This window comes from Bidens hawaiensis, unplaced genomic scaffold, assembly GCF_021521415.1.
Source record: "Bidens hawaiensis isolate Kalapana, Puna unplaced genomic scaffold, B.hawaiensis_p1.1 tig00000599_1, whole genome shotgun sequence".
NCBI classification, from domain to species: Eukaryota; Viridiplantae; Streptophyta; class Magnoliopsida; order Asterales; family Asteraceae; genus Bidens; species Bidens hawaiensis.
This window is the reverse complement of record NW_027491036.1, coordinates 2,827,773-2,836,449: the sequence shown is the minus strand read 5'-3', so window position 1 is coordinate 2,836,449 and position 8,677 is coordinate 2,827,773.

Here is an 8,677-nt window from a genome sequence, read left to right as displayed (position 1 = left end):
AGAGAGAAACCGAGAGGGAGAGTCGCTTGGGACGGCCCAAGGTAGAGCTCACCTCGGGTTGGCCGTGTCTTTGTTTTGTCTTTCGGTATGTAATGTGTTGGTTTAATATATAAAGGATCTGCAAATTCGTTTATCCCATTCGTGTGTTTGTTTATGTGTAATCGTGTTCTTCGTCTATAACATCGTAAACGAGTCTAGGAGGATTCCGCACTCCTAGACATCGTGCGGATCTCCTATCGATCACCGATGCCCCGGGGGACTTACAAGTGGTATCAGAGCCTTAGGCTCTTATGCTATGGTTCGGGATCTGCGTTTTGGTGTTTCTGGCCCGTTTCTGATATGTTTTTGGCTGAACAACCGTTTTGGCGAAGTTGTCGATAAAATTTTAGGGTTTTTAGGCGAAGTTAAGGTTTTGGCGAAGTTATAGCCAGACGAAGTTATAGCCAGGCGAAGTTAAAGCCAGGTGAAGTTAATGCCAGGCGAAGTTAATGAGTGGCGAAGTTATCTGGTGGTGAAGTTAACAGGTGGTGAAGTTAACAGATGGTGAAGTTATCAGCTGGTGAAGTTAACGAGGGGTGAAGTTATCAGGTGAAGTTAACGGGTGAAGTTATCAGGTGAAGTTAACGATATGTTTTCCTTTTTCCTCCTACGTTCAAGATATGGTATTCCAAAAAAATCAAAAAAAAAAGAATAAAAAAAACTTAAAACTTTAGTGATTATCTTTAAGCCTTATGAAGATTATCTTGTTACAAATATCAAGACAGGGGCAAGAAAGAATATTTCAAAGTATAATAAAGATCGGGAAGACGAATCGGAAGGTCGACATGTGAACATTGATTAATCAGACACTACGGGTCGAAGTCAACTCGGGGTGACTTGGGGAAAGCCAAATACGCCTTGAGAATAGATAGGAGGCATCACAATATCTCATGTGATGTCCATCTAAATTTTGTGCTTAATTGAACCTAATCCATATCACATAAGCGATGAAAACCATACTAAGTTTTATACCTGCCTACAACCTGTTTCTCTATGTCATAATACCGCTGAACATGGATCTGTGTGACAGCCACTTAATCAGTATGATTCCTGTTCGGATCTTTTCTACAACATGCAGGTTTTCGTCAAGACTGAAATTTGATCCTGTTTATTTAATTATCTAACTTTTGTTATGTATTTTATCTTATGGTCTGTTTTCATAAACTCTTGGTTACTTGTTTTTGATCTCATATTCTTAACTTTAGTTAACATAACAATAGGCGAAGTTGTTTTTTAAGCGTAGTTAACTTTGGGTTGACTATGGGCGAACTTAACTTAATGGCGAAGATGGATAAAGGGCGAAGTTGTTTTAACTTCGCCCCTGGGTTTTTCTAAACTATATATTTGGATCGGTGGTCAAACCTGGTCAATTTTTTTCAAACTCAAACCCTCGGCGAACTTATTCACCTGAATCAAAAATCATTATAATCTTTTTTACGTCTGTGTTAAAGGTTCGTAGCATCATTGTGTCTCATAATTCTTTTTTATCAGTTATTAATCTGGTCCGCAATGAACGATTTTGGACTCGTCCTTCAGAAAACCCTATCAACACACGGTTGATCGATTGAAGGATATGTTAGTAATAATGAGTCATCCATCATCTTAATCGCATACTTATCCTCCTTCGCTTTCCCTCTGATCTCACCGTGTTTTGATGAATCAAATGTTTGATGTCTTTGTTGAACAGGGGCGAAGTTAGGGTTCGGCGAAGTTGAACTTAACTTCGCCCACTTTAAAACTTGTCATTATTGTTCCTTATATTCAATAAAGTGTAACTTCGTTTGGGTAGTGTTGACCCTGGTACATTCTATATTTGAATTCTTCTTATCCAGCGAAGTTCTTTACTTAGCGAAGTTCACAACTTCGCCACTGCATAACTTCGCTCCTGGTAAGCGGCGAAGTTATGACCTGTTGATGCTGAGATCTGACTTAACTAGTTTGTTGTGCAGATATGGCTGCTGTGGCAGGTGCTGGTGGCGCTGGCGGTGATGAAGGTGGAGATGATAAGAGACAGTTTTTTCTGGGTCACAACATGTATATCACCTTGGATCCGGATGCTCGTGGAACTGAGGACTATCGTGAGATCATTTCATTTTCGTTCGCTCACGTATTTTTCATGCCATTACTACTACTCTTCCTATTTCACTACCAAATATTGAAGACTTTTGGAGAACCGTTGAATATGACTGTAGGGTTGAGCCTTCAGTTATGCGTGCCACTGTTAATAATCAGGTGGTACATTTCTCGGCAAATCAGATAAGGGAAGCCTTACAGTTTGGGGGTGAGACAACTGAGGATCCCACAGACTTTTCGGCTACTTTCAGGAATGGTGCTTTTGTTCGTATGGGGTATTCAGGACCTTTGGAGGATTCTCAGAGGCGTAAGGGATTTTTGTTGGATCAGTGGAGGTTTTTAATGCATGTTCTGATAGTGTGCATGTCTGGCCGCAAGGCTGGTACAGATGGTATGGGTGCAACAATGCAATCGGCTATAACTGCTTTAACCTACAACAAGCCCTATAGTTTCGGCCAGATGATATTTTATGAGATTGATCGTCAAAGACGTGCAGTGGCACGGGAAAGGTTGTTGATGTACCCGATATTCTTACAGATGATTCTAAGTCATGTAGCTCCCAATCTGCCACAACGACGTCCTATTTCGTATGTGGAGAGTGTTTCTAAGAGAATCTTTGCGCAATGTAAGTCATCGAGTGCTCGTAGCAAGCCTGAACTTCGTCCGAGGCACACTGCCTTGTTTGGTTACTTGGTGAATCATGCGTATGTTGCTCCTCCGGAAGATGGATTTCTTGATCCAACACCGCAACAGGCCGATATCCCTCAACCACCTCCTGTGGTTCAATCACCTCCTCCTGTCGGTCAACCACTCGTGGTATAACATGCACCGCCTGCTGATCCTGTTGCAGCTCCAGAAGAACAGTTTGATCTTGAAGTTGCCTTTGGAGGGCAAGGTTTCTTTGATATGGAAAGGCTTGACCCAGTTGCTGAAGTTCAAGCATCAGTAGTTGATGTGTCTGGTGTACATGTTTCTATGGTCGCTACATCTGTGGCGGATTCTAAGAGAACTGACTCTGACTCCTCCACTGACGATATAGTTGAAGCACAACAAATTCTTGCAAGACAAGAAAGGATTCATGGCAAGCAAAAGAAAGACTCAGATGATAGTGAATCAGATTATGAGGAGGATTTATATCGTCTGGTACAAAGATCAAAGAACGCAAGGGTTGGTGAAAGTTCAAGAGTTGGTGAAAGTTCGAGGGTTGTTCATTTTTCCCCACCATCGTTATCAGGTATAACTATGGTACCTGCTTCCTCGACTGTCATATTGCCGGTAACCTGGAGTGTACCTCTGGTGAACGTGTCGTCATCTTTTGGTATTCCTCCAACTACGTTCCAATTTACAGCACCAGAGATTGTTTCATTACCGCCTCCGACTCTTACTGCATCAGAGGTGGTTGATAGGTTTTTGAATCCATGCTGGTAGCGACTGCTGGGTTACCTGTCACTATACCATCCATAGTTACTATTTAGCCTACCTCTGATATTCCAGCGAGTTTGGGAATTCCACCGACGTATGCTCAAGATATTTCTCATATGCGGTTTGACTTTGATGCTACTCTGTCTGACTCTGAGAGGATTGCGGCTCTTGAACGGATAGTTGCTAAACAGTCACGGATCAACCTCATTCAGACCCAAGCTATTCAGCGGCTTGTGGCAGAAAATCAGATACAGTCATCACTTCTCATTGAACACGGTAAACTCTACGATGCTCTTAAACAGTTTTTGGCATCTCAGGGGGAGACGAGCTGCAAGGGTGATGAATTGAGAACAAAGAAGAGGCAAGACAGGGACGATGATCCCAATGCATCGAAAGATGCAGGTGGTGAGTTGCCAAGAACTGAACAAAATCTTGGGACTTCCACATCTCAGGGGGAGTCTGCTGGCCCGTCAAGCAGTACAGGTGGTGACAAGGTGGTGGTTGTAGATGATGAAGGGGTTTTGGGAAATGATGATGATGAGTTAGTTGATGATGTGTTAACGGCTGATGAGATTGAAAAGATTGGGGAACAGATAGAAATTGATAGTGAGTTAGAAGAAGGAGAGATAGGTGATGATGGTGTAGAGCATGATATTCCAAGTATTGATGAGGTAAAGCTGGGTCAGGATGAAAGCGTGTCGGATGAGTCTGAGTGGGAAGAACTGCCAAGACGGAAAGAAGGCTGTGCTCAGTGGTTCTTCAAGACAAAGAAGCCTGCGATACCAACAATGCTCAAGAAAAGTTACAATATCAAGGGTTATGCTGAATCAAAGAAAGGTATTATCTGTTGGTTGTATGACGAGCAGCTAAAGTTGTTTGTGATAAAGCGATATGATGGGGTTCAGTACTTTAAGAAGGCTTTGAGATCGCTCAACACCTTTCCTTATTATGAGGTGAAAGATTTGGCACATTTGAGATTGATTAATCGAAGTGACGACAACTTTGCGATATGGGTTGGAAAGATTGTGTGGAAGGAAAGTGTGAAAGAGAAAAAGTTTGAATTGTTGAAGCCTCAGAGAGGGAAGTTGGTTGAAGACAAGGAACGAGGAATGAGGGCTGATGGTAAGCCTTGGATGGAGATGAAATACAAGCCGATTCGATGTTTGAAAGAGATTCCGATGAAGCTGATGCCCAAGGATGTGTTGAAGGATCTCAAGTGGTGGTATGTCGACTGTCAGACTGCTGAAGCTGTGATGGAAGATGAGGATGAACAAGAGATCCTGAGAGTGTATGATCCAATGCACTTGGTTAATTTGTCTCAAACTAACTTGCAGGTACTTAATGATAAGAAGATTTTTTATATTCCTGCGTGGAAGGATGAAGCTAAGAAATACCAGAGGGTGGTCTCTGTCTGTGTGAGACAGAGCATTCATGCTTGAAGACGATGGGTATGAGATTTTTGGATTACAAGACACGAGAAAGAAGATAGAGATATGAAGTTACTGCCAAGGGGGAGTCTGTTGGTGCATGATGCCAGTAGTTCAGTATCTCGTCTTTATTTGTGTTTGTAATCGTTAGTGTGTTCTTGTTGAACTTGTTTGGTTTATCTTGTAGTGTAGAGAACTTAGGTATGAGCGAAGTTAAGACAACTACGCCTAGCCTGTTGGGCGAAGTTGTCGTAGTATTAATATTGTAACTTCGGCTCATTCTGATTAACTTTGTGACGGCTGGTTTGTGTGATTCTCTGAGTCACGTGTTTGTTTCTTTGGTCATTAAGCATTGCAATATAACAAGTATTATCATATATACTCGTGTGTTTGTTTAGATTCAACGTGTCAATCGTCTCAAAACTCGTATCGTATACATGGGAATTCCGCACCCTCGTGTTACGAGATACTTCTGTGTAGATCCGGCTGGGAACCTACAGTTCGAACCCCCCTGGACGCGGCAATTTGTACTTTTTTTAATTATAGTTTATTAAATTAAATGAATTAATTTATAATTAATATTAATATCTAATGGACATCATTTTATCAAAACCGTGACCATTAAGTTTACGTTTCTTGTAAAACCTCGTTAAAAGCTTTCGTTTATATATATATATATATATATTTATATTTATATATAAACTTTATTTTATTTTTTATTTTTAACCCGACACTTTAATGCATGCTTTCTCATCGTTCAACGTTTTTATAAACTTTAATCTTTATCATATATGTAAACAAAAAATATAATAAACGTATTAGATATATTTATTTATCGTTAAATTACGTTAACGATTCAAAATGCATTTTTTCTCAAATATTATTATTATAGATATTTATTTAAAAATGTATATGTTGTAAATATTTAATTATAGTAGTATACAATTGTTTTATTTAAATGTTGTATCTCTATTTATATTTTCACAAATCATTTTATTTAATTGGTGAATTTAGTTATTTTATTTAGAAATTTATATAAATGTATTATATTGTGCAATAGGGGTATTTTATAAATAATAAAGCAAATTATCATATTATTAATAAATTATTAACAATAATGTTTGTTTTGCACTAATAATAACAATAGATTTACATCGATCAATCAATAACATCTCAATCCCAAACATAACCCTAATCACATCGAAAATCTTAATTCATTAAATCATGTCATATCTCTTATAATTAATTTATATTATATTTAACTAGGAGTCTTTGACGGTGTATCCCGAAGGGTTCATTTTTCTCAACATCCTCATTTGTATTTCGTTCATCTTATCAGGTGAGTAATCACTCCCCTTTTTTACTTATTTATAACCTTTTGGGGACATATGCGTATCGTATCATAATTATCTATTATCTAGTATTCAAAATCGCAATTGTTTCATCCTTGTGTGTATATCAGTTTATGCCCAACTTGCTATTTGCTTACTTGCTTTATTTGAACCGCATTCAGAGAGGTCCAACATATTCTCAGTCTAGTAAGATCATACGACCGTCGTAATGGCCGGCGTCCGACGCATTGACAATGGTTTCACCGACACCTCATTTTAGGTAACCAATGCCCATTCGCAAGGCAACGGTTTAGCCCTTTCTTTATGTTTGATTGTTTGTTTATGTGCTATAGTTTAATGATATAATGCTAAATATGTATTTTAATTGTTTTTGTTCGTTTTTAGTCAAGATTTGTACATTACTAACGTTTTTGTGTGTCGTAGGTTCCGGGATTTGATCGTGATTAAAAAGGGCGAAAAACGAGCTAAAACGAGCCGAAACGGAGATCCGGAACGCATCAAGAAGATTCACAACAGAGAACCGGTCAGACCGAGCCGGTCTGACCGGACCCCATAAAGAAGCACGTGCGCCGCGCGAAGGGGGAAGGCCAAATGCCCTCCGCGCGGCGCCTAGGCACAACTGGGCTGGATTAAGTTCGTTTTCACTTAATGTCGGGCCTTGTTTTAGTTATTTAAACACATTTAACTTAAACCTGACATAACCTGAAAGCCACCAGCCGATTTTGGGAGTTCTTGGAGCATATTTTCGAGTCTCGTGGTGATTTTGAAGGCAAGAGGACAGTCGGTGAAGAGCTACACGTTTACGTTTGAAGTTTTACGGGTTTTATCGCCTTTAATCCTTCGTTCTTTAGATTTTCACCATGTTTTCATTATTATTTGTTTTGTTTGATTTAAACTTTATGATGCTAGGCTAAATTTCATAGACTACCTAGGTCGTGATTAACCTTAGTTTGATTTGATTTATGCTAGGATTTCATTTCGTTATGGATGTTATGTTTTAAGTAAACGGTTGTGTTTGATCTAATTAATACGTATGATTGTTTGGTTTTGTTTACTTGAATTTATTGTTTCACATTGCCCTAGTTGATTGTTACATAGGATAGGGTTTTGTTAGATCATTTACTGTGTTTTCTTGACTAGTTTGTGATTAATATCGATTAAAATCATAGAAACAATAAAATCAAGTAAATAGATAAAAGTGAAATGCCAGCCTAGAAAGCTGTAAGGTGATAGGTTGTTGATAGATCTTTGCTTGTCGGGATTGCTAGATTTAGTTCTTCGTAAGGAGTCCGTCTATGTTTGATTGCCAGCTTAGTCTATTAAATTAATTGAGTCTGCTTTGCTATCTTTTGAATTCCACGCTATAAGGTAGGTTTTTGTCATAAAAGATACTTAGACATAAGCGATTAAATAACCGTAAGGAAGTTTAATATAAAACTGGTGAGTCTTAAAACTTGTTAGAAATCTATAGGCGTCTTCTTGAAGTTCAAAGGTCCTGTTCGGGTTTTCTGTCAAGGGTCTATTTTATGATCCCGGTTCCATAACTTGCGTTTTTTCATTTAAATTAATAACCTCAACTTTGAGGATTCTAGCTTGGGTAGTTATTTTCATCATCTGAGTTAATCCAAGTTTTCTAAATTGTTTATTAGATAAATTAAATTAAGTTAAGTTTAATTAATTAATTAAGTTTAAGTAATGATTATGTTTTATTATTATAATAATTAGGGTTTGTTTTATTATTATATTAATTAGTTTATTATTAGTTAATTCAAGTAATCATTAGTTAATTATTATTAATTCTTAATTTTAGTATTAAATTTCCCCTCAAATATTATTAATAAATAGTCGTGTCTTGTAATTGAGTCTAATTTGCTAGTTTCGTAATTTAAAGAGTCTCGTGGGTTCAATATCCGGACTTACTTAGCTGTACTAGAGTCGACCGGTTCACTTGCCGGTTAGTAGTTTTAGTTAAGTTAAGAGTCTAGAATTATTACTTAGTGTCTAGATTAGCTTATTTTTAGTTAATAATATTATAACTACTTTTAGCATATCAAGTTTTTGGCGCCGTTGCCGGGTACTCTTGGTGATTGCGTTATTTGCTTTACTAGGACTTATGTGCTACATACTTGCTATTTGTTTTATTTTCGTTTGAGTTGTAGGAGTCTAAGTCAATTTTAGTTTAATTTTTTTCGTTTTAGTTTTTATTTTTTTGTCTACTTACTTAGTCTATTTCGTTTTTCAGGTTTATACCACGTCTTCGTTCGCAAGGACCGCCGTAGGAAAACCTGAAATTTTCTCCGTCGAAGAACGAGGCTAGCTCGTCAGCAGAAAAGCAACTGTCAGAAACCAGTTCTACACCAAATT